At 41.5% G+C, this 26,973-nt stretch overlaps 1 long non-coding RNA gene across 1 annotated transcript; it reads right to left on the reverse strand.

The window, feature by feature from the left end:
- Positions 1-17,778: 17,778 nt before the first annotated feature.
- On the reverse strand, positions 17,779-20,951 carry LOC310760380. Its single transcript, XR_014546942.1, has 3 exons — positions 20,832-20,951; positions 20,283-20,415; positions 17,779-18,515 (listed from the first exon to the last, which is right to left on the reverse strand). It is a non-coding gene; the product is annotated as an uncharacterized lncRNA (long non-coding RNA).
- Positions 20,952-26,973: the final 6,022 nt, after the last annotated feature.

Consider the following 26,973-nt stretch of genomic DNA (forward strand, 5'->3'; position numbering starts at 1 on the left):
GCAAACTGCAATGCGGGCACGCAAAGGTGCTTTCTCCCGCTTGCATATTGCAAACGTGGCGCCTGTTACATCCCTCGCAGTGAGGGAACCACCAAAAGACCCTCGACACTGGACCTAAGTGTCCAGGTAGAGCAATGGGGGAGCATGCAGCTGTCCCATATAGGGACCAATCCTGCAACCTAGGCATTACCGGCAAAAGCCCTGTCATAGTCCGCAAAAACTAAACAATGTAAGGAACCGGTGAAACCAATGCTTCATGGACCACATGGGGACACTATTCAGGCCGGAAACGCTTCCAGGCCATCGAATTCTAGGGCAAAGCCCTAGGATCACGTGCTAGGCCAGGCATAAATGTTTCCAGTGAAATAGCAGAGTTGAGGTAGCCCACAGCTTGTCCAGGTACCCCTGCTTGCCCTTTTAGCGGGAAGCACCCCTTCAAGAAAACCAAAGTTCTTTTTTCACAAATGGGCCGAACTACCCAGCAAGAGAATAGCCCAAAAGGAGCAATTTGTTTTGTTTTGTTATAACAATGGCTAAGAGGGGGATATGAACCCTGTCTCCAGGTCCTAGTCCTACTCTTTAGCCACTAACCCACAATGGCTCGTCTCTAAAATGGCAGTCGCCACTATCAGGGCAAAACAAACTTAGTGAAAATAACTTGTTCAGAAACAGCATAGTTCAAGAGCATATACAGAGTGCTCATAGTCATTGGAGGCACAGAGAGCCTCTGCCGCCCTGTCTGCCTCAGATATACATTAGCAGCAACTGAGCCTGCAAGCAGGTACATTCTTATAGAGAGGTCAGAGACTTAAAAATTAACTGCTACCTGTAGCAGACGTAGGCTTGGAAGTTATGTGCAGGCCAAATAGGCCTCCCTGCCTCTGCTCTTGAGAATCTTAGTCTCATAGCAATATTAAAGGAACTCAATATAGTGCTCCCGCCCAAGGCTAGATTAAAATTTGGCCAACAGCGCTGCACACACTCAAATAAAGCCAACCTTCGGGGGTGCTATAAACGAAAGCGATTCCAGCTAAGCTGGGAACAGCCCTGACTAGCCCCACAATTTACAACAGGAGAAATGGGGGAAACCTTTTTTGCAAAAGAAAGCCCCTAACGGGGACTCTCTCCCTATTGGGAAAGGCAAGCCACAGATACAGGGAGAATCTTCCCACAGGGCAGGGTAAGGGATGGGGTGGGAAATCGAATAGGAAAGGGGAATTAAATTATTTAAGGGACTAAAGAGGATTAAAAGAAGGGGGAAATAAAGAAATGTAACCAGACAATGAGAAGATTGCATCACTGTCCTCCAGACAGTCCAAGTGCTCCACGTGATCCGGTTCCCACATTGAAAGAGAAAGCAGCTTGCTGTGAACCTTGTTTAAATAACCTGTTCCCACCCCCAAATTGGCAACATCCATTTTATCCCAGCAACTCAAACAGCCAATCCTTGCCAGGCCCCTCTATCTTATACTGCCTGGCAACTATGGGGTGTCTTGCTAGGCCCCATCCGCAACACGTGCTCTCCTTTAGTGAGAACACGCTTTCTCAGTCCCACTGAGTGCCTCTGGGTAAAGGAAAAGCCAATCACGAAACCATAAATAGTGGGCCAAAAGTTAATCCTGTCCATGAGAGTCTCCTAAAAACGGAATAGTTCACCCCTGAATTGGTCAGGAGCCTTGGCTTGCTTTAGCATTACATGATACTGGGTGTCTGACTAGTACATTGAGGAAGCAGTTCAAAAATGTTCACTTTTAATTTTGGTTTGGAAGTGCATTTATAACCTCTGCTTCATGCACATAAACAGCTCTAAACGTTACTTGATTTCTGATACAGTCCTGGGTTTCGGAACTGGCTGTCATATGACCTCTTGACTTTTCAGACCTCATTTTGAATTCTAGGAGCACCATTTAATCATCCACAGCAGCTTCTCCCTTGATTCCCTAATGAATTTTAAACTCTCCATTACAATAATGTTTGTGGGTGAAACTGAGCTTAAAATGTCGTATTTATCTGGACTGGTTTGCATGAAAATCTTCTAATGCTTTTTAAAAAATGAATCTTGATATTATAATTCATATGAGGAGGGCTGGAATGCTATTTATTTAATTTTGAAGGAGTCCCCTGATTAAAGGTACTCAGAAGAGATTAATGAGTGCAGCAAATATTGTGAACTTACAAGACCTTTTAAAAACTGTTCTTTGAGAGTTTTCATGCATTGTTAATTAATCACAATTATTCCTTGTTGTCAAGGGGCGGATTCCACCTATGTGCCGTTCTCACTTCCATTACAATTAATTCTGTTTCCAATAATGTTAATTAGAAAACATAATTGGGTATATGATGACGCACATGAGGCTACTGTCAGGTGACATATGCTCACCAAAAGAACTGAAGCTTTGTATTTTGTTAGAGGCTTCCAGGGAATGTAATCAAGGCATTCCCCAAACATGTATTAATTACACTACCGCATTCATCAAAACGGTTTGGAAATTGGCACGCAATGAACTTTGGCTTTTAACTCGAATATCAAATCATTGGATGAGTGAGGCACTTTTCATTGGATGAGTGAGGCACATAAAAAGTAAAGCAACATATTGATATTAATTAAAAATAGCTCACAGGCCATAATGCCAAGCACAATTTACTAGGAAGAAAACTCCAATTCACTTAAGCCATTGGTTATCTTATGCAAATTTCATTCAAACAAATGAATGTGCACCTGCTATCTGTACCTTCTTGTTCACTTTAAAATCAAATGCAGAATTCTAAGGATGTTGATGGATACAGCAGATTCCAAACCAAGAATATAACTTGACAAGAGTGGGAAGGGCAAATGCAGGGCTACCCTATAAAAACCCCATTGTAATCAAGCCTGAGATTTGCGGGGGGAGACGTATTCATGATCAAAGGGAAATGTCTGTGGCCTTGTCAAAATATCTTACCTCACCAAATTATCACTAGGTTACATAATGATTCTTGGATATCATCATGCATTATATTTTAGTGGAATCACAATAAAATATAGACGTCTCCCAGTGACGCAGGCACTGCATCTTTCATTGCAATTGTGGTACTTGGCAAGTTTTCTCCCTGAAGCTATTCCACAGGCCCCAGTTAAGATGCATCAGAGATCTCATTATTTCTTCTGCTAGACACTTGTGAAAGAGCGTTTAAACTCCTGGAATCAAACCCTGTTATGACCTGTTGCTTCTTATTTATCTTTTGATTCTCACTTATTTCTGACATTTTCTTTGACATGATTCCGCGTTCTGTAATGGGTGATCCAAATAAAGCAGTGTCACTGTGGGCCTATTCCCTGACTGACCAAAATAATCTGCTTCTTGGTTTATCTTGGCCCTTGTAGCCATGGCTGTTACGCTTTGACAGAGATGAGTAGGACCAGACAGCGGCAGAGCAAGCTGATCGGGTGCCTGGGGCAGCGTGTGCACACTATGCCCAGGGGTGGGTCCAGCCACCTGTGGGGTGGGGTTAGCTGGAGCAGGATGCTCCACGGGGCCTCCGAAGAGTTTGCCTGCCTCTTCCCACTCAGCTGCCCTACAGCTGAGGGGGAGGAGGTGGGCGGACCGTTTGGGGTAGCGCAGAGGCTGCGGGCGTGCTGCAGGCCCCGTGGTGAGTGCCACTCTGCATTTTGACACCCCCTCGGTGACACCCGGGGTGGCCCGTCCCCACCACACACCCCTTCCTCTGCCCCTGGGACCAGCTCACCAGAATCAGGAACATTGTGTTTGCTATCCTCCTTTACTGTAGTGATTCTAAAGTTAATTTGGAGCAGCTCTTACAAAGGGTGAATAAATCTGTCATTTTTGGTTTCTCTCTGTTTCTTATCTTAAGTTTCATTCACCACAGTTCCGTATAAGTTGCATTCTTTATTACAGAAAAGCCACCATGAAAATTTTGTGAGTATTTTAGTATGTCAGTTTCATAATGAACACATTTTTGTATGTAATCTTGCTTAGATATACATTTTTTTGCACTTTTTCTAGGTAAAGATCACATAAAGATGCACTATTTTAATGCATGCATTTTTAGGTAAACTTTCCCCTGATATATGCATGTTTGTATATATTTTCTGGTTGGAGAACTGCATCATATAATTCAGAGCAGTGTGAATTTCAGAAGATAGTTGCATTTCAGATTGCATGTTGTTTTGAAAAGTGAAAATTAGGTTATACTAAAATGTGAACCAAATTTGTCCTCCATCCTTAGCACATCCATAAAACTTAGTATCAGCATCTTCCTTGGGCAACAAATGCACTGATTTTTTTTTTTTTTTGGTGAAAATTAAATTAACTAGTAGTTTTTTCCTCGAGAAATTTTCACCTGTAGAGTAAGGGGTGAAAGTAATTTAACCAATCATTGTTCACTCAAAGGAAGTGTTGTTGTAGCAATCTGTTGACAGGGATGGAAACCAAACAGGGAAAGCAACAAATGAACAAATGCAGAACAGGAATGAAAGAAAACACACAGTGGAAATATAAAATCCTGCCTAATACACAGTTCCTTTAAGTATACAGAATTATTCAGCTGAATGCAATTCAGCACCTGCTTCTTCCAATGGTGTTGCATTGTTCTCTCCTGGATTCAATCAACAGTTCAGACACGTAGAAGCCAGTTCATTAACCCTGTACAGGAATGTATCCATATCTTGGGGAAATGCTCCGAGAGTGATTCATTTGCTGGCAAAATCAAAATCACATGGCTCTGCTTTGCTGATTCCATTTCAATTTTTATTTTAGCAGCTAGAATTAAGACAAACCTCTTGCTAGTCGAGATAATTACACGCCATCCTCTCCTAACCAATGGGTGTGCTGCATTATAATCCCAGAGGGGATTTTTGTTTTAGTTTTTTTTTAGTTTTTCTGAAAGCTCCACATGTGTTATCATAAAACACCTGTTAGAATGCAGATCATTTGCACAAAAGTAACAATCTATCTCTATAAATTCCCACCGGTCCTTATAATTATCTCAGCTATTTAATTATTGATTGTAAAGCTTCAGAACTGTGGTTTGACACCGTAGACATTAAGGTATGGGCAGGGAGAACAGCGACTGGCAAGGAAAGGATACAATTTGGAAATGCATAGCAAGGTCCCTATTTTCCAAAGGAGATAAGCAGCTTTCTCTGCTCAAATGGAGCAGAAAAAAGGGTTTTATGTTTTTTCTCTACTGCACTCTGTATTTTGCAGTAGCTGCTCTGCAGCATACATATGGGTTTCATAGCCAGCAGGGAGGAGGCAAGCTGTTGGAAAGGAACATCCAGTGGGGAGCCAGTTGTGTGAATGTCTGGAAATGGTGAACTCATACTTTATAGTTCTAAATGTTTGGGACTCACTATCCTTCCCTAGCAATTCTCAAATATGTCGGTTAGATTAATGTTATGTTATTGAGAGGTGTGTTGTTTTTTAACTAGGATTCCACAGATATATGTTGGTGCGTTATTCTTAGCTGTTTGGGTTTCCTTCTAGAAGGAAAAATGGGGTATAAACGGGAATTGAAAATAAAATCAATATACCCAGCAAAGCTGTGACATTAAGCATGTTAAAATACCCTGTCAAAAAGAAAGAAAGAAATTTCATTGTGCACCAAAAGGACTAAAGTCAGGTGCCCGGTGAGCTTCCTTGGGAAGGGCACATCTTAAACAGGGGCCACTAATGAAAAAGCCTTCTCTCTCGTTACTACGTACCTACATATTTCAACGAACTGTTTAATGGGTGCACAGTTTTCTCTGCAGGAAGCGGATGAGGGGAGGGGGATTATTGGTTTGTGGGGTTTTTTTGTTCTTGTTTTTATTATGTATTTTGTGTTTTCATATTGTATTTTTATGTTGCGAAGCACCTTGAGATCTACAGATGAAGGGCAGTATGCAAATGTAATAAATAAATAAAAAACCACAAATAAAAATAGAATCATTACATTAAAACATCTTACTGAAAACAGATACTTGGGGGGATGGGGGGTGCTGTTGGTTTGTTTTTGTTTTATTATGTATTTTGTGTTTTTATGTTGTGAGCCACCTAGTGATCTTCAGATGAAGGGTGGTATATAGATTTAATAAATAATAATAATAATAAAGAATTCAACAAAGAAGTCTTGTCAGCAGAATGACTTCTGCTGGGCAACGGGTTCCCCCCCCCCATGCATCCCCAGGAACTGGGTTGGCAGAACCACTGGAAATGATTAGTGGAATTCAAAGGATCCAAATTTCATTTTTTTCAAAAGAGGCCTTACCAACACTTCCCCTCTCTTCTCAGAGGAGGCATTAACCACCCCTGAGGTTCATTTCCCCATCCTTGCCTGGCAGGTTTCAGCTGATTTGCTGAACGAACTTCGCTCTTTTTGCCACAGCTGCCAGGCGTGAGTTATTTTCTGAATTAGATTCTATTGCCTCTTTCTTACCAAGTACAACTGAAAATGTCCTCCTCCTCAGGAGGGAGCAAAGAAGGGAGAGATTCAAAACTGCACAACACAGCAGGGCTACAACCTCCCCCCCAAATTGGTAGCATCTTGTTCCAGCACCAAAGTGTTTTTTTTTTATCGTGCTGTGTATTTCATACAAAAAAAAAAATCACACCACTTGCTGTGTGGATGTGGGGAAAGAAGAGAATATGAAGAAAGTTTAGCATCTTGTCAGGTCAGGGATTGTAGCCTTAGAAAGAGAAATAGGCAATTCAAAATCCAAAGACTTGAAGATGGTGCCTGGAGAAAGGAGGAGATCAAAGAGCAGCTCAGCAAGCACCTGAGCCTTTCAGAAAAACATACTGTGAACTTCCAGTCTTCAAAAAGGGGACTCAAGCTCTTTAAAGTAAAATTCCTTTTGGTCTTCCTGTGGCCTGATACAATAGCAGCCATGCCCTCATACAGTTGGTGCACACGCAGAGGTTCCCCCCCAGCTTGCTTAAAATAACTATGTTTTGCCAATTATAAACCCCTCCCTTTTGCAGATCAAGGCAGTAGACAAGTAGCACTACAATGAATGAAATACATTCTAAATAATAAGCTACGCAGTGTTCATTTCAATAGATGTCAAAGAAGATGTGCATATTGTGTAACGACTAAGAGTGTTATCCTTCCCTGCAGTCTACCAGGGCTGTGCGGAGAAGCAGAGCCACCACATTTGCAGCCCGGTCATGCACAGCGTCTGGTGCAGATTGGTATGCTGGCTTGAAGAGGGTGCAGCAAATGGACCCAGATTGAATCTGTTGCCGTCATTCAATAGCAGAGGGGCCAGTTCAGCCCTTCCCTCTGCCCACCCTAGAAATACTTGCTTTGAGTCCACTAGCTGCCACTGGTTGGGACTCTTGCAGGCGCCACCTCCACACAGCCATACATTTGGCAGGCAGAAGAGGGTGCTCTGTGTTTACAAAACAATTCCGGCATCCTCTCAAGTGGTGGGCCAGTGAGCAAGAACAGAGCTGTCAGAACCACACAATCTCCCCACCACCATAGACCCTGGAGCAAAGGATGTTTGGATTTCTGTAAACTGGTAGTTCTAAAACACATAATCCTTACTAACTTCTGTTTATATCCCACCTTTCAGACAATCTTACATGGTCACTAAAAAGAAAGACTTGCATATCAAGAGTTACCTTAACTTAAAATAACGTGACTATCTGAGACCACCCCAAGAGTTCTTGTAATCTTGTAATCTTGTATGACTAGTACATATAAATCAGTGCATTTTCACAATCTGAAGCAATTTCACACCATGGAGCAGATTGCATTAACCAAGTTTGCACTATGTTTTGTAGCTCTTCAGACCTTCTACAAGTAGCTTCTGGATGACACAAACGAGAAATCCAGGATTGGAGTTTAGCTAGTTCCTGTCATCATAAAACCCGTATCATGTTCTCTGACCTGCTACATCTGTGTCAGACTGGGCTCTGCACAACAGCACACCCCTGTCTTTTGCTTGTAGGGATTAGCCAGTGTGGCTGAACGCAATGTAAAATTGCAAGGAGAATGTGGCCTGTGGATTTACTTTGTGATGCTGTCATAATAAAATTATTCGTGACATGGTGCTGATCCAGCGGTTCTGTAGGTGAACTACATTGCCCTCAATTAGATTTTCCCACAAACAACCATCTCAGCACAAGAAGTTAGAACGGATGCAGAGATCTAACAAGACCTAAGCAAAATATAACGATACTTACAAAAGGTTGAAACAAAGGTACATTCTCCACCCTCCACCCCATTTTAAATCCCCCATTTTAAATTTAAGATACATGCTTTTCTGGAACAAAGGTAAAGGTCATTGGAAAACTAATGTGTGAAATTATCCGCAGAATTGACGGTGTTGTATCTGTACCACTAGATTTATTGGGAGAAATTCAACATCATCCTAAACAAATATTATTTCAGTGCAAGTATTTCTGCTGGTCTGATAAAACGACCTCCCTTCTACCCTCCATGTGCTGTTCTAGGGGTTCTCCTGACTCCCCAAAGCAAATTGAGGAGGTATGTGATGGTGGGGAAGCCCTGGTGGGAGCCCTTGTGCTGGATCCTACTGCCAAAACTACTTAGTTGACTCCAGCCCAAAGTCAGGAAAGTAGTAAGACATACATCACTCTGAGGGGTGATCAGAGTCTTTCAAAACAAGTATTTGGGAAAAGGTTACAGTGTGCACTACAAAGATGCCTCCCAATAACAAACACAGGATACAAGCTGGCCAAACTTAATTTTTAAAAAAATTCTTATTGATTTTAATGGGAAAGTGTTAAACAAGTTCCCGAATCCCAGCCAACTTTGGCTGGATCGTGCTAACCTCTGTGTTTACACAGATGCCTGAGCTAACATAAGATGAGATCTCCCACCCTAAAGTAGCTGGGGCATCTGAATGAATATGTCAAATGGTAGGATTATCACTTTTTCATTTCCATTCTTGACAAAATTACCTCATGACTTGCTGAAAGGACACGCTTCATCTGGAAACACTATGACATCAAGAAAAAGGAGACCTAGCCATAGTTTCCCAAATAAACAATTCATCCATTGGGTTGCATTGATTGTTTATTTGGCTGCTTTTCTTGGTTTTCTACAACATATAAATGCTATTATGCATAGACAATAACAGTGGACGAAGAATAACCAGGAATGAGTTTGAGCTACTCCAGAGGCGAAGATTTCTGCAGCTTCTAGGATCATTCTCTTATCCTTTTCTATATGAAAACAATAATTAAAAACGGAGGTCTCAGAAGGAAATAAGATTGGCAATGATTATTAATGCAAGCCATCAGCAACTGTAAAAACAACCTGAGGCCATCGAGTAATGCCGTTTTTTCAGTAAAGCCACTCACTGCTTTGTAAGAACAACCATCGGTATGCCTACAGCACTTCTTAGCTTATCTTAGAGTGTAATTACAAAAAAACCTTTGCATCAGTTCCAGGCTGATGAACAAAAGACTGATTTTTCATTGTCAACACACACACACACACACACACACACACACACACACACACACACAAACTTCTTAAACCTTCCTTCTTCCCCCAGTGAATCACCTCTCAGGTGGGCATCATTGCCATTAAAAGAGAACAAGGGAGGCATTCATTGTGAATTCTGGCACCTCTTTTTCTAGAAAAATAGCACAGATAACCACCACCACCACCACAGTCTATTTGAAAATCACTACCATCACCATAGTTGGCACAGTGCTTTTGCATGAGATTGCAGCCCCCAAAGACGAGTGTCTTCTGGGGCTGTGCATTAGAGCATTTTGGTAAGGGTATGTGATGCCCATTATGGGTAGGACATGCACAATCATCTGTCCTGTTTAGAGGGGCCAAATATGGACCAGGGAATTTGGGTTGTCTGCTCCACAGTGGCTTCCAGTACTGATCTTTGCATGAGATGCACTGTGACAAATCCACTGTGGTTTTGCATGAATGAAACAGTTGTTCCACATATTATCACTGGATGAAGCAGCTATTATTTTATTTTCACAACTATATTATGGATGTCATCCTGATGCGGGATCTGAGCAGTATGAGTCATCGTCTCCTTACATTGCTTTAATAGAAAGTACATATACATCAGGGCAGCTAAATGCAGTTTCAAAGACTTAAATAAAGCCTCTTGGGGCTTTTATGAAGATTGATGTCATCATTAGCTGTAGCTCCTTTCCGCCTAGCTTATCGTTAGATTTGTGGCTCAAGATGAGCTATAACTAAATACAGCTTCCCGTTCATAATATTCTTCTTCAGGATGAAGAGCCAAGCAAAGATTATAGTTTTCCTCTCAGCAAATCACTGGAGGTAACAGTGCAATGCTACAACTTTTATGAGTTTTTATAGAACACACTGAAATTATTAAGAACATAAGATGATCCTTCTGGATGAGGCAAGTGGTCCATCTAGTCCAGCATCCCGTTAGTGGAACTGTGGAGGGGGAAAACAAACTCTCATCAAGATCAAAGCTGAAATTAAAAAATTTGGATTCAGGTAAAGCTGGCATTTTGATGCAGCAGAGCCTCTGAGAGGAGAGTGCAGCCATTACTGCCCAGATCTCAGCACAGGCCATGGTGCCTTGCAATATACCAGACTCCCTGCCATCCCATCTCACCCCTCACTGTCCTGGTAGCAGCAGCAATGACCCCACTGCCAGGAAGATAGCTTTGTGTGGTATAGCGGTTAAGAGCAGTAGACTCGTAATCTGGTGAACCGGGTTCGCGTCTCCGCTCCTCCACATGCAGCTTCTTGGGCCAGTCACACTTCTCTGAAGTCTCTCAGCCCCATTCACCTCACAGAGTGTTTGTTGTGGGGGAGAAAGGGAAAGGAGAATGTTAACCGCTTTGAGACTCCTTCGGGGAGTGATAAAGCGGGATATCAAATCCAAACTCCTCCTCCTCCTCCTTCTTTGTGACTCTGCTTCACCAGGCAAGTTGCTTCTGTGGCAAAGGGTGGTGGCCACTGGACAACAGGAGTCTTATGACCTGAGCCCTGGCTATAAGAACCAGATATTTGTTCTTTGAAAAGTTGACAGCTTTTGAAGAAAGAAGACAAGGCAGTCTTTAATCTTCACATCTTGTGCAGATGAATGACCAGGTGTAAAGACTGGACACCCGTACTTCCTCCTTTTTCTTCCTAGCACCATGACTTCCCAGGGTGGTTGCTCCCCCACTTTTTTTTTTTTTTTTAATATGCAAGTTAGTCAGCCATGGCACCTGCCAATTAGCCGTTCAAAAGAAAGGAGAGTTCATTGAAAAGAACTCTGTGCTCTTTTGATTTGTGGGCTTTATTTTGCTCACATTTTCATTAACCTTTACATTTGGAAAGTCTATCGTTCTATCTTGCAAGAATAGGGGTTTGCTATTTGCAGAGACCTAACAAAAGTCCATTAATATTGTTGAAACATAATCAGTATATTGAACTTCAAATTCTAAAGTCAAATACTATTGTTAACAGTATTCCATTTACTATTAATCACACCACCCTTGTTAGAGAAAGTCTTTGGATTGAATAGGGTTATTGAGGACTATAAATCATATAATTATGTAAAGTCATTCCAAGTCTATTGGTGTAATGAATAAATTCATATTTAAATTCTATTCCATTTCAGTAAAAGTCTGAAGAAATAAAAGTCCAATGCAAAATTTTCAGTATATGGTTACCTTATATTGGTTGGGGTTTTTTACATTAAAAATGTGGTCTAAGAGGCCTGACTTGGAATAAAAGACAATTTTATTTGTATTTGTAGTTTCAGCTTTTGTCTGAAACATCATGGAACATGTTATAATTTAATGCAATAAATGTGTTTAATATTTTTGATGGCCAGTTCAAAAAAGGATAAGTAGAGACCCATGATCTGCTAATGTCCCAGTTAGACTATTGCAGTGCTTTATATGTAGCACTATACATATAATTTCAGTTAGGTTTTTAACTGCATCCTAAAGAGCCAATGACACTTCCATGCCACACATTTAAATCCAACACACATTTAAATCACTTAACTCCCCCGCAAAGAATCATGGGAATTGTAGTTTCCCCCCTCATTGAGCTACAGTTCCCAGCACCCTTAACAAACTATGGTTCCCAGACTTATTTTGGAGACATCATCCTGCGTACAAGTTATGAGTATACATTTTTTATGTTCACTGTGTTGCTGTTTGCGTGTTCAATTGTGTGAAGTAAGGTTGTGTTACCCCTTCTTTAATGGTTTTTCTTTCTTTTCAGTCCTTGAGCATGTTGTGGATCACTACTACATTTTTTTCACTCGTTCTAACACTTCTACCCGCCATGCCTCCATGCACGAGGAATACAGTATTTTGGGAATAGGTGGACCTTGGATATGCAAACATAGCATTGTGATGCAAGCTTCAACTACAGTGATAAGAAAACTGCAATAACATTACTATTGCAAGAATACTAGTTACGATCCACATAATTCTTCCACTGTATTGGCACAATTCCTCCCTACCACATTGGTGCCAGCCCATGCAATTGAGCCTAAGCGAGCCGCGGTTATGCCTTAGAGATGGATGCTGTATGTATAGGAGTTAGAACCCCCCCCCCCCCCCAGTCAGCAATAGTGTAGAAAGTGGCAAATCTTTGCTGGAGTATGGATGCTTACGCTTAATGTGCTGGAAGGAGAGGCAGGTGTAAGTTAACGCATGACATCCAAGCAGTGCACCCTTGGTGATCAGTTATTACCCTTCAGGAATAAGGAACAGATTATTGGTGTTCAGGATCCCAGAAAGACAAGGCCAGGAGCAACACACTGATTGTAGCTCAGGATCAGTTTATCATCTGTACTCCCTATAAAACAGAGAGTCTTAACTAGGGGCGTGGGTGAGTGTTCAGTCCTCGAGGTACAGAAAGAAAGTCAAAGGAGCATAACATGAGTACAGTTTTACACAGTGGAGCTGTGATATGCATACTTACATATGTCCTGTTACATCCCGTCCTGTTCTATTGATTTATGTGAGCGTGGGTGGTACAGAGCACTTTCAGAATGTACTGATAATCAATATGATGCCTTCTTGGTGCCACGAGTTGAGAATGATGTTTATTTGCTCCCAGGAGAAGCCACGCTCAGGGTAGAACATGAAGGCCAATCGAGGAGCCAGCTTCTTAGGCAATTCAAGATGGGGTTCGGCCCAAGTCAATCAACTCTTAAATGGAATGCCAATTTGCTTAGCTGATATGAAGCCCAAGTCCCAATTTAGGGGTCAAGTGTGGACCAGAGTGGACCAATCCTATCTCTTCCAGTTAGTCAGCTAAAGTGATCTACTGTGGAGGAGGACCTGAGCAACAAAGTAGGCATTGTTAACTAGCCATGCCAGATACAGCCAGCCAGGTGTGTGCTGAGTTGAGAATCCTCCTTTGCAAAGGAAAGAAGTGCTGGCTAGAGTATAATATTACTACTGGAAGGGTACATGCTACTACTGATCAAGATTTACTCTCTTTCTATATATATATCTAAAGCATAATGCATGCATAGCTATCATTTATTTATTGTGCAAACCTCTTATTTTAGTGTCTAAATGCAAGTTGACAACTGAGATCCATTATTCACATTTTCTTACCATTTGTGTGAAAAATCTGAATTCTGTGATGTAAAACTTGTTGTTATTGAATAATACATGTTATTACAGGAAGCTTAGCAATGCATATTCTACATGGTAGAGAATGCCAGCCTCCTGCTCTACTGCACTCCTGTTTCTCAGTTTGCCATAAGAAAAGGATGTATACCAAGAGCTTGATGTTTACTGTCAGTCTAATGAGTTCTACTCTTCAGCAGTCATGTTATGGTTTTGGTATTTTTTCAAAGTGCATCTTTTGTAAGAAAAATCAAATTTACTTCAGATCCAGAAATAATCAAACATTTATAGATATTTAAATCTCAAAAATTTCAGAAGGGCTTATATGCTGCTGAATATGTGTGTGTTCAAATTTCCGTTTCATTCATATGTTTTCGGTGAATTCTAAACAACATGAAGGACACAGTTAACTTCCTGAACTGTAGGGAGCACAGCCTTTAAGATAGGTGGGTGATGATCAGCAAGGGATGGAGCCATGAGGGAATTATAGACTGAATTGAGATCGGATGTACAGATTACAATCCTCTTTCAAATGTGTAAGGCTGATGTGCTTTAACTGTAGGAATAGTTAAGTGAGTCTTACATGCAATATACAATGTGACATTAGATGGCGATGATTAGCCTTATGGAAAATTCAATGTATTTTTAAAACCACTTTCAGCATTTTCAGAACATTTTTTATATGTGTGTAGATTCCACCCTAGTCACACTGTAAGGTGCTTCCAGCAGCAAGGTGTGCTGATCCAAGTTGATCCATTTGCCTTTCCATGTCCGTTTTGGTTCTTCAGTCTGGATGTTTTGGTTACCTAAGATAAACCTTGAAGAATAACTGAATAACTTGTGGGGAAAGTTACATTTGTTGTTTATTTCCATTCAGCCAGCAATTTCTAACGGCCTAACTCAAGGGTTGCCAACCTTTTGCAGCCAATTTAAATTAGAAAAAGTGTTGTGTACACATGCACCCAAATACAAACAGTATGCCCTCTAGCCCCACAAACCCTTTGAGAAAAGCCTTCTAGTGGCTATAGTGTGTGTGTGTGTGTGTGTGTGTGTGTGTGTGTGTGTGTGTGTGTATCGCTGTGGTCTAAACCACTGAGCCTCTTTGGCTTGCTGATCAGAAGGGTGATGGGGTGAGCTCCCATTGCTCTGTCCCGGCTTCTGCCAACCTAGCAGTTCAAAAGCATAAAAGTGCAAGTAGATAAATAGGTACCGCTGCAGCGGGAAGGTGAACGCCATTTCCGTGCACTCCGGTTTCTGTCACAGTGTTCCATTGCACCAGAAGCTGTTTAGTCATGCTGGCCACATGACCTGGAAAGCTTTCTGTGGACAAACACTGGCTCCCTCGGCCTGAAGCAAGATGAGCGCTGCAACCCCATAGTCACATTTGACTGGACTTAACTGTGCAGGGGTCCTTTACCTTTACCTTTTTACGTGTGTGTGTGTGTGTGTGTGTGTGTGTGTTATTGCTTTAACTCCACACACACACACACACACACACACACACACACACAGAGTTTTATACATGTTCATTATATTTATTGCTTTAGGGTGCCTCATGAGAAGTGATTCATAAATGGAATACAATAAAAGACATTTCATGTCTAATTTGCAGGGTGGGGTGGGGACAGAAGGGACAGGGTGTTGTGGGTACCAGGGAAGGCATCTGTGGGTGTGCCCATGGACACTGCATTGGCAGCCCATGGTTCATCCAGATTTCTAGCTTTAAGTTCATACAGGGGCGTTTGGATTAGAAGACTCCATGGTCCCCTCCAACTCTACAATTCTATGATTCTATGAAAAGTTGCTGCATCATAACAAGTGGGTTTTTGTGGCAGCTTGCTATGATCTTAGCCTGTAAATCTCTCAAGGTTAGAGGAGGAAAACCTTAAATCTGTCATGCAAAAGCTTAGTGTGCCTCTGAACTTAAGCACCGATCTCATTTGTGGATAAGGTTCATTTGAGCATTAGCAAAATGATCTTAATATATCATCTTTACTGTTGCTAAGCAGGAGTTATAAATGTCTTCCTGTGTGGTAGGTCTGCAAACAGTGAGTCATTACAAGTTACACCTCTGCTTGAAAGAACCTAATTTAAGATAACAAAGGATAAATGCAAAGGTCAGAGTTGGGGACAAAAAATCTATTATTTAAATGCAAGACATGAAAGCTCCCTTATAAACGATGGCACTGAGATTATGAGAAAATTATGATGTGAACAGAATAATGTTATTCAGATTTCCAGTACCGCAAGAAATATTTCTATGGAACATAAATACCACCAAATGTTAATTGCCAAGCAATTATTCTGAATGTCTGTTGCCAGTGCAGCTTTTATGAAGGTTTTGATAAGTGATTTTTTCCCACTACACAGGTCACAAGAGCAGCATCCTCCTAACCAAGACCGCCTTTAGTAATCCAAAATTAGCACAGCTCAGATTTAGACAAGGGCACCTGCCCTTTCTTTTGTGCCACTGAATTTACATTTGTGAAAGTCATCTCAATAGCTATTTTTAAAATGAAAAGGGATGGTATATTTAGGATGAGCTGCTGGAAGTTAATTAAAATTGGTTCTTTGACTGGCTAGTTTAGCATGCCACCCTTAGTTAGAGCCATTCACGGAAACAGTCTCGCCTGCATTGGTTGTTGTAAATGGCGTGTCCATGTTTAATTCATTGGTCTTGGAAGAAAAGATGTAAGGATACAGTGGTTAACAAAAGAGCAGCCACTGATTTGCTGAGAATAAAGGTAAAGGGACCCCTGACCATTAGGTCCAGTCATGGCCGACTCTGGGGTTGCGGCGCTCATCTCGCTTTATTGGCCGAGGGAGCCGGCGTACAGCTTCCGAGTCATGTGGCCAGCATGACTAAGCCGCTTCTGGCAAACTGGAGCAGCGCACGGAAATGCTATTTACCTTCCCACCAGAGCGGTACCTATTTATCTACTTGCACTTTGACGTGCTTTCGAACTGCTAGGTTGGCAGGAGCAGGGACTGAGCAACGGGAGCTCACCCCATCGCGGGGATTTGAACCGCTGACCTTCTGATCGGCAAGCCCTAGGCTCTGTGGTTTAACCCACAGTGCCACCCGCATCCTGTATGAGGACTGTTAGCAATGTACAAACCCCACTCCACACAATATTTGGTGCAAGATTTATGTAAATCTCTCCTAACGCAGCAATCCATTCCTGACGCTCACCTGTGGCATGTAGGATGCCATGTCTAGTAATGTCACCCAACTCCACCATCAGATTCCCGCCCCCCCCCCCCCGCCCCACACTTCAAGCTGCATAATAGAAGAGATGAGTATTGGGTTCCTAAGCGCTTGTTCCATTTCCATGTTAGTAGTGCAGCACAGTTTGTATGCAACTTCAACGAATCTGCTGTTGTAGTGATATTTCCTGCCACTCTACATTTTCGTGTGAATAGGACACGTTGGCAATCATTGATATTATCAAATTGTCTCTTTTGATTATACAAGAGTACAACAAATCTCTGCAGCAGGTCATTAAAAAAAAAAAAGGAAGTATATTGGAGAGACAGATAGAGAAGTGCAAACGTTGCCCAGTTACTGCAGGGCAAAGCCTGATCTGTGGTCTCTTTACCTCCACTTTCATCTCTCCTGTAGGTTGAATAAGACACTAATGTGTGGGATAATTATCTTTGGGGTATCAAAGCACAAAACAAGCCCAGGTTGTCATTTGGAAGCCAAAAACTATAAGGTAAAAGGTTAAAGAAGAAGGGAAGCAATTTGAAAGTAGCATATCAAAAAATACACGAAATTTTTTTTTGTAATGAAAACCAGCCATCATCAACCAGGTGTCCCCCAGATACTGGGTGGGGCTAATGAGAGGGCAGGTGGCACTGTGGTCTAAACCACTGAGCCTCTTGCACTTGCTGATCAGAAGGTTGGCAGTTCAAATCCCTGTGATGGGGTGAGCTCCTGTTGCTCTGTCCCAGCTTCTGCCAGCCTAGCAGTTCGAAAGCATGCCAGTGCAAGTAGATAAATAGGTACCACTGTGGCAGGAAGGTGAGCGGCGTTTCTGTGTGCTCTGGCTTCCATCACGGTGTTAGTTGTGCCAGAATGCTGGCCGCATGACCCGGAAAGCTGTCTGTGGACAAACACCGGTTCCCTTGGCCTGAGTGCGAGATGAGCTCCACAACCCCATGTTGCCTTTGACTGGACTTAACTGTCCAGGGGTCCTTTACCTTACCTACCTTTTTTTAAAAAAAACAACAACACCCAATGGGAATTGCAATCCAAAGTTATCTGGAGAACACCAAGTTGAGGGAGATGAGCTAAATACCCTGATCTGCGGGCAAACACTGGCTCCCTCGGCCAGTAAAGCGAGATGAGTGCCACAACCCCAGAGTCGTTCGCAACTGGACCTAATGGTCAGGGGTCCCTTTACCTTTACAGTTCATAAAGGCAGTTCAGACTTGAAGAGAGGGGTAAGTCACCTGGATCATGCAGGACTTTCAAGATGTTCAGAGTGGTGATGAAACACAGGAATCCATAAAATACAAATTCTACATTAGTGGATTCAGATGAAGATGGTTTTTATTTTATTTTTAAAAGACAGGTAAAGCTTGAGGTGTGCCCTTTCAGGTGGTTCTTAGCTCAAGAAATGTTAAACGTTCTTCAAATTTGTGTGTAACTGATTGTGTTTTTTTAAATCTTCACTGACAATTCAGTTTCAAGTGGGCTTGTCCTTGAGAGTTCTCCACCAAAAGCATGAGCTAATTTAGGCTGCAATCCTATACCCACTTACCTGGGAGTAATTAATATCCACAGAACTCAATGAGACTTTTTTGGTGCTGTTAGAATGTTATTGCAAATGAAGCTGGCAAATGGCAAAAGTTAGTTGAGTAGAAGATGGCAGGATGCCTCCTTTCAATTTGTATCTTCTGACTGAGAGTGTAATTATCATTTTGCCACAAGCACACTCAAATCTGGCTGTCAGCCTGGATAGGGGGGAAATGCAGCTTACTGTATATCCAAGGATTTTATGAATTACTCTTAGTTATGTCTTTTTAGCTTTAACCCCTGGTAAGTTTTGATAGTCTCATAGAAACAGAAACCTCAGTAATTCTGGAAAATCATCTTACTCCAGTGAAGATGTACTATTTTCCTCTCTCAGTGTTTCTATGCCATTTCACAAATTTATTTTCTACATCACTGAATCCTAAAACTTGCTGAATTGTATGCCTACCTCACAGCTATTAAAAACACAGAGTCAAAACGGGATTCTGTTAACACCAGAATGGTCTATTCTGAAAATCCATCCCATTATCCAGACTAGCATGCTACAAGCAGAGAGCCAGATGAACAAACTGCCTCTTGTCAGGGGCACCTGCACATTTAGGCACAATAAAATGATACAAAAGGCAATGCTAGTAGTTATTTGCCTCATTCCCCTCCTTTTATTAAAAGGGATAGCCAGAGCTGCTCACTAGGGTCACCAGGGCAGGAACATCCCAGACCTTGAGACCTAGGGGCAGCTCACTGATGTCATAGAAGGCAAGGTGAGGGCTTCTTTCTCCTCAGCAACCATGTCCTTTGGTGACATCATGGGTGGTCGTTCACCAAGTGTCAACTGCTGGAGAGGCATCAGGACAACCTTCCAAGGTCTGACAATTGTGGGGCACTCCAGCTGTGCAAAAGCCAGAGGTTTCTATGCCAACACCAGCAAATCTCTCAGTCAAGTTAAGCAAGAAGCATCACAGTTCAGGGAAACATTCCAACCAGGGAAAAACTCTTGAGGAGGGTGTGACGCAAGACTGGAGAGGGGCATCCCATGAGGAGAGCCCCAGGGCCTATACAGACTGGCCTGGAGGGCTGCATTTGGCCTGCAGACTGAGATTCACTAGTAGTACCCAGGGTGTGTTTTTACGGTTATGTTTTGTTTTTGAGAGACAACAGTAATTTCAACAATCAAACAATACAGAGCTATAATATGCCTAGTTTGACATAATTGGTTGTACAAGATATTCACTGCACTCAAGTTGAGAATGTATTATTATTATTATTATTATTATCATCATCATCATTATTATTATTATTATTATTATTATTATTATTATTATTATTATTAAATTATATATCGCCTCATACCCAGAGGTATGGAAAGAGGTGGCCATATGGAAAGAGGTGGTCCTTGAGGTATTGCGGTCCTAAGCCATTTAAGGCTTTATAGGTCAAAACCAAGCTACGAACCTGCTCCTTCAGAGGAAGTGTAACCCCATCAAGAGCAGGCGATCTCCCACCCATTTGGTCTAGGAAACCACCCACTAAGAGGGCCTCAGTCTTATCTGGATTGAGTTTCAGTTTGCTGGCTCTCATCCAGTTCGTTACCAAGGCAAGACATTGGTACCATTTTGTTCTTTTGAAGCTCAAGAAGGTTTATAGCAGGCATGTCCAAAGTCTGGTCCGGGGGCCTAATCTGGCCCGCTGGTCGGTTTAATCCGGCCCTTGTGGCAGTTTATTTCCTGGGATAAAATCCTAAAAGAAGGTCAACAACTGTGGTTGGCCCTCACACATGTTCACTTCATCAAATCTGGCCCCCTTTGAAAAAAGTTTGGACACCCCTGGTTTATAGTAAATATTTAAAAAGCAGAAATGCAGTACAAAGAAGGCAATGAACAGCAATCAAGGGGAAAACCCCCAACAAATGAGCCAGCCAACCTAAAAAGAAAGTCAAGCAGGTCGGCCTTATAATCTCTCCCAAAAACCTGCAAGAGATGCTCCCAGGTAGAAATCCCACAGCCTTGGAGCAGCTGATGGTTTTGCTTCTAACTGCAACATTTCTCATTTCGTGCAGCACACGTCCACGAAGCAGGGACTGATTAGAGGACTGAAGTTGGCCTGGGTAGATAATACAAAGAGAGATTGTCTTGGAGATATGAAAGGCCAAATCCATGAAGGGCTTCAAAGGTTATTGCCAGCACCTTGAATGAATGAATGAATGAATGGTAGCTAGTGAAATATGCAGTGGGAGCTGTATATATTTGTATCTCCCAATATCTATTAGGAGACATGTAACTGCATTTTGCACTAGCTAAAGCTTTCAAGATGTTTCCAGGGGCAGCTTCATATATAGTGCATTACAGCAGCCATGCCTGAAGGTTACGAATACAACTTAACAAGACTTCCCCAGTCAAAGGAAAAAGTTTGTCCAATTAACAGAGTCAACGGAAATTACAAAGTTCTCCTAAAACAACAGAGTTTTCTGGCATTTTGAAAACCAATACATTGATTATGGAATATGGACTACAGCTTACTTTATCAGTTGCATCTGAAAAAGTGAGTTAGAGTCCACAAGTTACTTTGTTTTTGCTGCAAGAGACTTTACCCTATCTGCACTATACATTTAAAGCAGTATCATACCACTTCAAACAGTCACTTCAAACAGTCATCATCCCTAAGAATCCTGGGAACTATAGTTCAAGTGTGCTGAGAGCTGTTAGGAGACCCCTTTCCTCTCACAGAACTGTGATTCCCAGAGCTCCCTAGAAAGAGAAATTGATTGTTAAACCACTCTGGGAATTGTAGCTCTAGGAGGGGAATAGGGGTCTGACAACTCTCAGCACCCTTAACAAACTATAGTTCCCAGGATTCTTTGAAGGAAACCATGACTGTTAAATTGGTATTGCTGTTGACATCCACCCGTCTCAAGAGACAATGGAGTGCACCTCCAGGGGTGAAGTCAAAGCACTGTGTTAGCAGCACCGAAGTGACCTTTCCAGGGCAAAAGTGGTATAATAGTGCTTTATATGTATAGTGCAGATGGGACTTAATACTACTTTTCTCTCGGAAAGTTTTAGTTACTGTAACTACCTGGTTATCCAAAGGCATGCCAAGGGAAGCTCTCAGACTTCCGGGTCAGCGCTAACGACGAATGGCGGAGTTCCTCCGATCGGAGGAACGGGCTCTGTGGAAATTGGGTCTTCCCGCCGCGGCGAAGGCGGGGGCCCACTAGAAATCCCAGGTGGAGAAGCCTGGGAACGTGGGGTTCAGCAGAGCACCAAGAGCGCCTCCCCTACTCACGAGGAAACCCCTTTTCGGGGCTCCGGAGTGAAGTGGGGTGAGTAGCGCGGTGCTGCGAACCGATCGCTATTTCCATGGAGGGAAGCCGCGCAGACTTTTTCCTGATGACATTTGGACTCCAAATCAAGTACCCGTGAGTAAAAACGGAGAATTGGATTAAGAAATTTGCAAAACTTATGAATTAGGCACGAAGCGGGAAGGTTTAAACAGGAAGTCCGCCTTCCGCTTTTTGTATATACACTGAAGCAAAGACCTTGCAACCTAATAGCCTGGAAAACTGCTTTAAAGTTGGAAATTTCCTGCATCCACAACCAATAAAACCCCCTTGGAAGCAGGAGAAAAGGGGGGGGGGATTTGACTGTTTAATCCTGCAGGAGGAGAGTAAAGGAATTTAAGTTTCCATCGTCCCAAACCTGGGGACGGGGTGTCGGGACAGAAATTGTTTGAGACGTCCATTGCTTGAAAGCGGAGTACTTTGACAGATAGTTAAAAAAAAAAAGAGAAACAAATTAACTTTAACGCTACTTTCTGTACTTCTGCATTTTAAAGAAACAAAGTTTTGAAATCGAAAGTAATCTCCTTTGTTGGATACATTTTAAAAATGGATACAAATAGAAACTGTGTCCCCTAGAGGGAGCCTGTCAGTTTGTGGTTGCAGTTTACTGGAGACTCTACAGCTGCGAGATTTGGATCGTGGGACCAGCCGTTTGACCTTGAACAGAAATGTGTTGGAAGGAAGGTTTGGTGTCTGCCCTTGGCATGACAAATGTTTTGCTGGAGCAGCTGCATGAGAAAATGAACTTGATGCATGAAAAATTGGACTTGATGAGTGCTGTGGCCAGTGAATATGATTTAACAGAGAATAAGGATAAAGAAGTTATACAGCTATCAATTCAGGAATCTGGTTTAACAAGGCAAGTCCAAGGGCAGATTAAGAAGGAAGAGGCAGTGATTACTCCTCAAACAACACAAATGGAGAGATCCAAAGTCCTGCAGGAACCAAAGCCACTGCGTTGGAAGATTGAACTTGGAGAGTGCTGGGAAGTGTTCGAAGTCAAGGAAGCTTTTAACTCTAGTGGGACTGTGAAACAGGTGAATAACTATCTTCTGGATAAATATTTTTTGGATTACAAAGATGACGACGGGGAGTGGGACTGGGGGGAAGGGGCCAGCCTGACGAAGGAAAATGGAAACTATTACCGGATGGAACCCTCCGGAGACCCACTCCCCAAGAAACCAACAATAGACAAAGAAGTGCGTAAGCACAAACAAGAACAAGAAAATTTGCAGAAGGGGCCTAGAAGAGATTTAAGGGCCTCGGACATAAGAACACGATTGATGGACTGGATGTAATGGACAGAAAGGACTGACACAACCCGAAACCAGGAAGAAGGGACGTTGGATAAAAATTTGAGATATCAAGGGAAATTCTTTTGTTAATTTTGGAATTAGTGTAACATTAATGAAATATCAGGGAATATGCTGGAAAGGAACTAAATTGGCTTTAGCAGAAATGATTTAAGGAGATATGTATGAATATGATGTAAACTTTGAAATTTTAAGATTTTTAAGATAAGGTCAAAGAAATTAAGGTAAATTGAATAACAGATTATATTAAAAGATGGAAAGGTGATGTTGAATCAATAAATAAGATAGATTGTGAAGATTAATCATTTAAATTAAAATTGAGACATGGGAAGAATTTGCTGGAATAACAAATTAAACTAGAATACAAAAAGGGAGGTGTGAGGAGGTTCAAGAAATAAGCAAATGAAAAGTTGTAATCAGAGATTTGTATTTTTCTTTCTTTCTTTTTTTGGTTTTTTTTGTTTTGTTTTATTTTTTGCTGTATTTTTCTGTTTTTCTTGTTTCTTTTTTGTGTTTATGTATGGATGAAATGTTGAATAAATATCATTTAAAAAAAAAAAAGGGGAAGCTCTCAGACCCTACATCTGTTCCAATGGACAAATTATTACTGATATGTAAACATTCTCCCTAAAGATTCAGAGGAAGACCCTACAAGTATCACATCTGATTTGTCTGAATTAAGATTTCATTCTGACCATCTGACCACCACTTCCAAAAATTGACTCAGAAAAGACAAAGCAGCTCTCTGGCATTTATTAACTGAAGCGCACACCTAGGTGTCAGCAGCATCTGAAAAACCCCCACTTGATTACCTCTCCCAGTGGTTTAATGTAAATGTTAAGTAGCATTGAAGTACCAACTCAAGAGGAACATCACAATCCAAATTCCAAGGAGTTGTGTTTGCTTCCACAATTACCATTCTTTGTGTCCTTCTGCCAAACGAGAGAGCGCCAGGAAAATTCAGCTGAAAACTGGAGACACTGTAACAAAATGAGAGTGATCCACCAAATCAGGATTGCATCACCCCAAAATTCAACGTTGTGCCTGTGTTGAACAATTGTTGATAAGGAAGCCATCTGCTTCTTTCTTCAGCTGGAGTAGTTAATTCAGGACACAACATTGTGCAAGTGTGATGGGGGTTGTTTTCTCCCTCCCCCAGTGTGCATCACTTAGCATACATCAACACAGAATCTCATCTGCCATTGCTTTGTCTACTTGCCTAGTCTCATGAGACTTTTCTGACGCTTTCTATCATCCACCCACTCCTCTGGTTTGGGGGTGGGATGCTGGAACTGGAAACAAGCAGTAAATGTGAGACATTTCGTTTCACTCCTCATTATTCCCCAGTTGCTGTGGCAAAATCCCACATCTTGCCTGTGGCTAAATGTAAGAGAGAATATTATTCAGCACTCCAGCATGAAGCTCATAGTAGTGTGATATAACAACTTGCCACAATTCGCTATTTAGTGCATTTTCTGTTCAGTTTTAGCATGGGTTGCTCAGGTGAGGATCCCTAAAATGCACTCAGTGCTCCCCATTAAAATGCCAGTGAGTGTGTTATCCCACAACACGGACTTTTTAATTGGAGGACATCACAGGTTGGGGAAGTCAGTCCTTCTCTTATCCACAACTACATCAAAATATCTTTTCTAGCTTGCTTCTTCTTGGGATCTGGTGAACCTAATTGCCGTTACACTCTCTAACTTACTTTTCTACATTTCACTGATTTCAATTAATCCAAATCTTCCAAGAGAGAAACACAAAATACTGCAGTACGCATTCCCAAATTAATGATCATCCCTTTTGAAAATGCATCTTCATATTATGGACAAAACAGAAAATGAATGTGGAAGTTTGGGGAGAGATTAATGTGCCTTCTTTGTAGATTGATACAGCAGTGATAGCCTCTAGGTATGTCGGCATCTTTGTAAATTACTTCCAACATGAAAAGCCATTAATGTGCCTTTGCTCCTTACTTATTCAAGTCCATAATCATCTATTTCACTGTGTGCACCTTAGTAGAGCTCAGAAATGAGATTATCCTTCCAAGCAGAAACAACATCTTATATTCATGGTTTGCATGCTGGTGTTGAGTTTAACTTCTTCAGCCTCTTTTTCAGAAGTGTGTGTATCTGTGTATGTTGTTTGGGGGGCAGGGAGACTATTCTTACCCAGGAGGGAGGTGAATGTCTTACTTCTGGCAGCAGAATATGTCAACAGCTAACTTTTATTGTCTGCTATGTTTTGTCTTGTCTTGAAGAAAAGTGTTGGTGGTAGTGCATTAGATAGCAGGCATGGGTAAAATTTAGCACTTTGCTCTTTGGGTTTACAGAATTGGCTTGTGCGGAATAATGCAAAAAAAAGAAAAGGGTTGTTCAGGTATAAGTCAGTTATAGCAAGGACATGTTATTGTATGATAATCACTTGGGAGTAAATAACACTAGTTATGGATCTTTCATATATTTAGTTAAGAAAATCGACTAACATAAATTATGGTACTATGTGGCATACGTTATAGGGTTTGTTTGGGCAAATTTATTTCTTATGTATAACCATGTTCAACTTGTAAGGACTGTTTCATATATTAACATTTTCCAGGTGAGAATGCATTTGTGGAGCTTTACATAGTTTCAAAGCTGCAATTTAGTACACAGCAGTGCCTCACATAAAGGAGAACTGTAATATGTGAAGTAGCCCCCAGTAATCCATCTGGCAGTTGCACAAACCACACTACAAATAAGCTGTGAGTAATAAGAACAGCTAACTAATTGGACAGCAAAGATGCACAATGCAAAAAGATGCAAATTAGCTACCGATGATAAATGAGTTTATAATGATAAATGAGTTTTTAACAGAGGCACTATAGTTGCCTGGAGAGATTTAGCAAGGATTAATGTCAGTAAAACAACCTTGCAAAGCATAAAGGGAATATTACTGGCAACATGATTTTAACAAGACTTTTTAACAAGACTTTTAAGGCAAAGCAAAAATGAAAAGAAAAACATCACAACCCAAAACATGTTTCAGCTGCTGCAGTTGAACAGTGCCCACTTTTCCCTCTAAGACTGCACCATGTTATTACTGATTTTCTGCTTTTATAATACTGTTTTACTGTTTTTTTATGACATTGTTATTGTTTGTATGTTGTATTTTGAGATATTTTAAACTGGTAAGCAGTTTAGAAATGGCTTTAAAGAAATAAATAAAATAGGGCCAAGTAAGAAAACCACGTCCCAGGTTGCCTGTGAAAATTCCATAAAGCTTTATTAATCTGTTTCTGGAGCTTGGTGGTTAGTCCTAGAGTCTCAGGTTCATGCTCTCTTCCCTTGCTTCTCTCCAGCATCTGCTGCTGAAACCCGTTGCATGGCTGTAGGTGAGTGTTTATTGCTGTATCAACACTGCAGTCACGGTTTTGCACTAGAGGTCATTCAAAGGATGCATTGGTCTGATTGCTGATTGCGTGTTGTACTTGCAGAGGGATCTTCTCAGGTACCTCTAAGCTATCCTTACCAAACACAGTCAAGTAGTTCTATCCTACATATATTTTCGGGTAGCTATGCTTGCCCATCAGATTCTTCACATCACATAGGAAGAGACTGGGGACTTCAATTTCCAAAGAGTTTAGAAAAATAAGAGTCACATAAAGTACCTTGTTTCAGAAAGAGGAAGTAATGAGGCAGTAGGTGGTGCAACAGAGTCAATTTTGGGGAAAGGGTGCCATTCCTTTATGTACACAGTAGCACCAGAGAAAAGTTTGAGCTACACAATTAAAATCTCAAAAGCTAAGGCTGCTTCCACACTGCTGCCTTTTAATGTTGCTGCAAAGTTGCTGATCCTTTCTTAGGTGGAAATGGAATTAAAATGAGGATTCCATATGGCACTTAACAGAGCACTATTTTCTGCATCAGAATATGCCATATCACAAAGGAAGACTTCCTGAGGGTTCTTTTGTTATCAGGGGTTATCAGGGGTTCCAGCTGCAAGAAGGCTTCTAAGCACATTCAAGCA

This window comes from Podarcis filfolensis (genome assembly GCF_964270895.1).
Source record: "Podarcis filfolensis genome assembly, chromosome: 3".
NCBI classification, from domain to species: Eukaryota; Metazoa; Chordata; class Lepidosauria; order Squamata; family Lacertidae; genus Podarcis; species Podarcis filfolensis.